Below are 7,166 nucleotides of genomic sequence, written 5' to 3'. Positions count from 1 at the left end.
TTACAGGTGCAGTATAAAGTGATGTAATATATTACAGGGGCAGTATATAGTGCTGTAATGTATTACAGGTGCAGTATATAGTGATGTAATGTATTACAGGTGCAGTATATAGTGCTGTAATGTATTACAGGTGCAGTATATAGTGATGTAATGTATTACAGGTGCAGTATATAGTGACGCAGTTTATTACAGGTGTATATAGTGATGTAATATATTACAGGTGCAGTATATAGTGATGTCGTTTATTACAGGTGTAGTAAATAGTGATGAAGTGTATATATATATGGTATTGGGTAGAATTGCCCACCCCTTCTTTAAAGGGACTCTGTCTGCACAGAATGACTGTTTAAACCAAGTACAGGCGCTCGGTGCATCATGGCATGGCAAGCATTTACGTGCACCTTCCGTCCTGCTTCTTTTCCAATTGTTCTATTACCGGTTATGTTGTAAATTTGCCCCCTGTGTGGTGATTTAGGCTAAGTGCGTACGTTGCGTACTAGCCCTGCAGAAATTTCTGCAGCGATCTGAAGAGCACACGTGCGCTTCAAATCGCTGCAGAAAATGTCCGTAGTGAAAAAAAAAAAGCCGATTCCATGCGCTCTGCCTGCAGCCAGGGCCGTATTTGGGGTTTTTGCTGCCCTAGGCACTGTCAGTGGTGGCGCCCCCTTCTGATCAGTCAGATTACGGTTATATGCACACAGCTTTTTTTTTTTTTCCAGACAGATCCGCCCTATAACCCGCCCAAAAAACCCAAACTCTAAATATTAAAGAAATGAACTCATACACTGCAATGTAAAACGACTTGCTGTTCATATGTTCAGTCTTTGGAGTTTTTTTAAGCGCGTCAGGTTTCCTCAGACATGAAGCGGCTGACAGTGACCGGTCCATTATATGGCGCCTGCTGCTTGGACGCCGCTTACTAGTTGTGACCGGTCATTATATGGCGCCTGCTGCTTGGATGCCGCTTACTAGTTGTGACCGGCCATTATATAGCGGCTTCTGCTTGGATGCCGCTTACTAGTTGTGACCGGCCATTATATAGCGGCTTCTGCTTGGATGCCGCTTACTACTTCATTTAAAAAAATAAGTAAAATCCAGTAGCTAAAAGATGTTGGAAAAAACAACCAAGAAGCCACAGCAAAAAAAAAAAAATATTTGCTTCAGGATAAAATGATGACTGTCCTAAAGTGTTTTCTGTCTGAATAATTCCGGGGGTTCACAGACCACTACAAGACGTGTGCACATTCCCTGATAGAGCCCAGAGCCTTCAGATAGTAGTTAAGACCTCCATACACATTAACCTAAAGTTGTCTAAACCCGCCAATATCGACAGGTTCTCCTGATAGCCCAATGTGAACAGGGGCTCTCAATTCTTATTGTCAGGGGAATAAGGATCCAGCATGTCCAATTACGGAGTGTAGATCCTATTATCCTCTAAATAATAAGCTGCTGTCGGAGATGTCCAGCAGCGGCTCTAATAAAGAACACAGAAACACTTGGCAGAATGAGTGCTCCTGTATATGGGAGAGCCGAGCAAGATAGCTGCCGGCCTAAAAATCAGACTATAGTGTATGGGGGCTTTAGTCTATTACTTATTCGGCTGACAGACATGCAGATAGCTGTATTTTTAGTCCAGCACGCTGACCCTATGTTTTAGGATCAAGACTGATAAGGTAAAGATTACAACAGCCACATGACTATCACCAGAACCACCATCAGTACAGTAATACATAACTAAAACCACACTACATACTATAATACGTAACCAAAACCACAGTTAGTACAGTAATACATCAACAGAACTACTGTCAATACAGTAATATCACCAAAACCACCCTAAACACAATAACATCACCAAACCCACCCTGAAGACAATACATCGCCAAAACCACCATCAGTACATGAATACAATGCCAACTTCACACAGCAATCAAGTGCAGTGTCAGGTTAGACCCATATACATCTATGTATTGCATTAACGTACAACTCTCAGTATGTCCTTAACAATGGTAAGGAGATGCTGGTAGTTGTTACCAGCCATCATTAGACTGTGGACCATATAAGAACCACAATACTGATTAGTCCCAGGCAGTAGACTTAACTTTTGGACGAGATCTTATAGGTTTAGGTCCATTAATTCTGAGGAGATTAGTAGGGCAGAGGTGGGCTCAGTAGGGAGAAGGGGCATCATGGGGTGGGACTTGAGACCCCCACCAATTGCTCAAAAGACCTTTTAAGTGCACAGCTCAGGAGACAGGACTATGAAATTTTACTCCCGGAATCCATTCTGTCTGCATGTTCTGGTTCTGGGAAACACTCGGGGCCACGGTAGTCGGACCCCCAGCGATTGGAAAGTTATTCCCCATCCCAAGGATAGGGGGTAAGATCCCAATGTGAGAAAACCCCTTTAAAAGCAGCATTCACACTGCAGCCAAAGATGGGAACCTGATTTATCTAAACAGTGTCCATCACCCGATGCACGACAAAAAACTTTCATTCGTCAGGTGAGATGATTTTTAAGCTGATTTAAAGGGAATCTATCACCCCAAAATGACACCTAGACTGCAGAAATATTTATATGGGGGACATGATCTGTGGAGAAATAATCCCACCCATAGAGTTCAGCTTAAAAGGAACTAGTCACGACCTTTAATATTAAACTGCTCCATTGTCTTGTTAGTCAGAAAATGTGCATCACTTACATTGCGTCACTAACAAGACATTGGGGGCAGTTTAGAATTGAAAAAGGGTGTAACAGGTTCCCTTTAATATTTACTGAAAAAGCCACATTTGATATGAAAATGAGGACATTTCTGCGCGGCCTAAGCCTGGGTGCACGATACCACCGAATATAGGAAAATATTAGCCAGGCCTTTGTCTTGATTAATAGTGATCCATTGGTGAGAGTGAGCACCGTAACACCAGATCTCCTGACTGCACCGCACCCAACACTGCGGCACACTCCAGGCGTCAGTGCGGGTGTGCACACAACACAGGAGGAGCACAGCGGCACACTCCAAGCGTCAGTGCATGTGTGCATCCAACACAGGAGGAGCACAGCGGCACACTCCAAGCGTCAGTGCATGTGTGCATCCAACACAGGAGGAGCACAGCGGCACACTCCAAGCGTCAGTGCATGTGTGCATCCAACACAGGAGGAGCACAGTGAGGAGGGGCACACGGCGCTGTGATGTGCTGTCTGCTCACTTCAACAACCTTCCTCATTGAATCGGCAGTCAAATACAGGCAGCAACCAGGTGTCAGAACGTACCTGCATCACATTGCATGCACACCCACGCGGACACTGGAGTCACATTGCAGGCGCACCCACGCGGACACTGCAGTCACATTGCAGGCGCACCCACGCGGACACTGCAGTCACATTGCAGGCGCACCCACGCGGACACTGCAGTCACATTGCAGGCGCACCCACGCGGACACTGCAGTCACATTGCAGGCGCACCCACGCGGACACTGCAGTCACATTGCAGGCGCACCCACGCGGACACTGCAGTCACATTGCAGGCGCTCCCACGCGGACACTGCAGTCACATTGCAGGCGCACCCACGTGGACACTGCAGTCACATTGCAGGCGCACCCACGCGGACACTGCAGTCACATTGCAGGCGCTCCCACGCGGACACTTGGAGTGCTACTCTGCTCCTCCAGTGTCAGGACACGTGCAGAAATGCTAAGTGATTTTAGACAGCACTGACTCTCACCTAAGGATGAGGGACTGTCTTTAATATGCAAATAGGACGCTGCACATCTGCACCAAGACATCGGCTGCACCAGGGGGGACAGAACAGTTTGCATATATATAATATTAAGGTAAAACTGTACATGCCAGAGCGACGTCCCCTATATAAATGTGTCTGCAGATTAATTGCCATTTTGGGAGTAAAAGTAAAATGTCATCGCTCTTAGCAACACATTGTCTTGCGTCTCCCAAGACTCCCCTCTTGTCTGGTCTGCTGCAGCACATACTGCAATGGTGCCCGTATAGGGAATCTGTCACCAGGTTTTGCTCCCCCATCTGAGAGCAGCATAATGTAGAGACAGAGCCCCTGATTCCAGCGATGTGTCACTTACTGAGCTGTTTGCTGTTGTTTTCTCTGCTGCAGATCTCGCAGTTATACAGAGCTCATGAATATGCTGGACTACCTGCAGCACACCAAGTAGTCCTGTAATGATAACTACTGCTGATTAAACAGTGATGTTATCAAAACTACATTAAGCAGCCCAGTAAGTGACAACACTGGAATCAGGATCTCTGCCCCTACATTATGCTGCTCTCAAATTAGGTGGCAAAAACCTGGTGACAGACTCATAATTCTCACTAAAGAGTAACCACCCTAAGTAAGCCCAAGGCTGTGCCCAAGAATAAATAACTGCCCATCACTGAGCTCACAGCACAAAGAATGACCTCACACCGCGTCACTTACAGCATACAGCCTCCACATTCTCTCCTATAACATTTCCACTACACTGCCCCCTCACATGAAAATCCCACTGTCCTCCCCACTGAATTATACCCTCCAGACCTTCCTCACTTATGAACTATGACCCCCACTGTCCCCACCTCTCCATGCAGCCCCCACTTCACTGCCCCCCTCATGATGTCCCCACTCTATAATGAGCCTTATGCTTCGCATTATGTATACCCAGCCCTTCCAGGCTCCTAACTGAGCGCTCCCCATGCTGCCCCGTCTCCATATCAAGCCCCCTCCATACCAAGCCCACCATGGTTCCCCTTCCATACAGAGCACCCCCCATTCTCCATACCATGCCTCCCCCCGTGCTACCCCATTCTCCATACCATGCCTCTCATTCTCCATACCATGCCCCCCCCATGCTACCCCATTCTCCATACCATGCCCCCCCCCCAATGCTACCCCATTCTCCATACCATGCCCCCCCCATGCTACCCCATTCTCCATACCATGCCTCTCATTCTCCATACTGTAACTCCCATTTGCTATACTGTCCACCCTCATTTTCCCATTCTGCTCCATCCCCATGCTGCACCCCCACATCATGCTCCATCCCCATGTTGCGCCCCCACATCCTCCATGTTGCGCCCCCACATCATGCTTCATCCCCCCCATCCTCCATGTTGCGCCCCCACATCATGCTTCATCCCCCCCATCCTCCATGCTGCGCCCCCACATCATGCTTCATCCCCCCCATCCTCCATGTTGCGCCCCACATCATGCTTCATCCCCCATGTTGCGCCCCCACATCCTCCATGTTGCGCCCCCACATCATGCTTCATCCCCCATGTTGCGCCCCAACATCCTCCATGTTGCGCCCCCACATCATGCTTCATCCCCCCCATCCTCCATGTTGCGCCCCCACATCCTCCATGTTGCGCCCCCACATCATGCGGCATCCCCCCCCATCCTCCACGCTGCGCCCCTACATCATGTTCCATCCCCCATGTTGCGCCCCCATATCATGCGGCATCCCCCCCCAGCCTCCATGTTGCACCCCCACATCATGCGGCATCCCCCCCCATCCTCCATGTTGCACCCCCACATCATGCTGCATCCCCCCATCCTCCATGTTGCGCCCCCACATCATGCTGCATCCCCCCCATCCTCCATGTTGCGCCCCCACATCATGCTGCATCCCCCCCATCCTCCATGTTGCGCCCCCATATCATGCGGCATCCCCCCCCAGCCTCCATGTTGCACCCCCACATCATGCTGCATCCCCCCCCCCCCTCCATGTTGCGCCCCCATATCATGTTCTATCCCCCCATCCTCCATGTTGCGCCCCCATATCATGTTCCATCCCCCCATCCTCCATGTTGCGCCCCCATATCATGTTCCATCCCCCCCATCCTCCATGTTGCGCCCCCATATCATGTTCCATCCCCCCATCCTCCATGTTGCGCCCCCATATGTTCCATCCCCCCATCCTTCATGTTGCGCCCCCATATGTTCCATCCCCCCATCCTTCATGTTGCGCCCCCATATCATGTTCCATCCCCCCATACTCCATGTTGCGCCCCCATATCATGTTCCATCCCCCCATCCTCCATGTTGCACCCCCATATCATGTTCCATCCCCCCATCCTCCATGTTGCGCCCCCATATCATGCGGCATCCCCCCCCAGCCTCCATGTTGCACCCCCACATCATGCTGCATCCCCCCCCATCCTCCATGTTGCGCCCTCACATCATGTTCCATCCCCACATCCTCCATGTTGCGCCCCCACATCATGCTGCATCCCATCCTCCATGTTGCGCCCCCACATCATGCTGCATCCCATCCTCCATGTTGCGCCCCATATCATGTTCCATCCCCTCATCCTCCATGTTGCGCCCCCATATCATGTTCCATCCCCCCATCCTCCATGTTGCGCCCCCATATCATGTTCCATCCCCCCCATCCTCCATGTTGCGCCCCCATATCATGTTCCATCCCCCCATCCTCCATGTTGCGCCCCCCCCGGGTTGCTTGTTCGGCGCTGTCTTCGGCTGTAAAGCGCTTACCTGCTCCAGGCTGCATCTCCCGTTCTCCACGGTGGCGGTGGCGGTGGCGGCGGCGGCATCTGACATCTTGCTCGGCGGCGGCTCCATCTCCGGCGGCGGCTCCATCTCCGGCGGCGGCTCCATCTCCGGCGGCGGCTCCATCTCCGGCGGCGGCGGCTCCCGTCCTCCTCTGCGCGGCCTCACGCTCCTGTGACCTCTGCACAGTGAGCGCACGGCAGCACGTCGGGGCGGGGAGCTGATTACAGCTCCTCTGACCCCGGAAGTAAGTGCCGGCACGCTCACAGTGTCATTTATAGTCGCGTGTTATAGACGCGACTATAAATGACTGTGCGCTCCCTCCCTCCTCCAAAAAGGCGCCGGATTTAATAAAGAGTTTGGAGGAGGGAGGGAGGAAGATTTAAAAAAAAAAAATTTTTTTTTTTTTTTTTTTAAATTTTGGTTTGGGCGCCGCCCCCCTGGAAGGCGCCGCCCTAGGCACGTGCCCTCAAGTGCCTAATGGCAAATACGGCCCTGCCTGCAGCTCCTGCCATAGACAGAGCAGGGGCTGCCAGCAAAGTGCACGGAAGAAGTGACATGTCAGTTGTTTTTGCCATTTGGGTTTTGCACTGCAAAGCTGAGTTTTTGACCAAAGTTCTGCAACAAAAAGGCTGCAGTATGAACTGCAA

Source organism: Anomaloglossus baeobatrachus, chromosome 9, assembly GCF_048569485.1.
Source record: "Anomaloglossus baeobatrachus isolate aAnoBae1 chromosome 9, aAnoBae1.hap1, whole genome shotgun sequence".
Taxonomy (NCBI): Eukaryota; Metazoa; Chordata; class Amphibia; order Anura; family Aromobatidae; genus Anomaloglossus; species Anomaloglossus baeobatrachus.
This window is presented reverse-complemented; position numbering follows the sequence as displayed.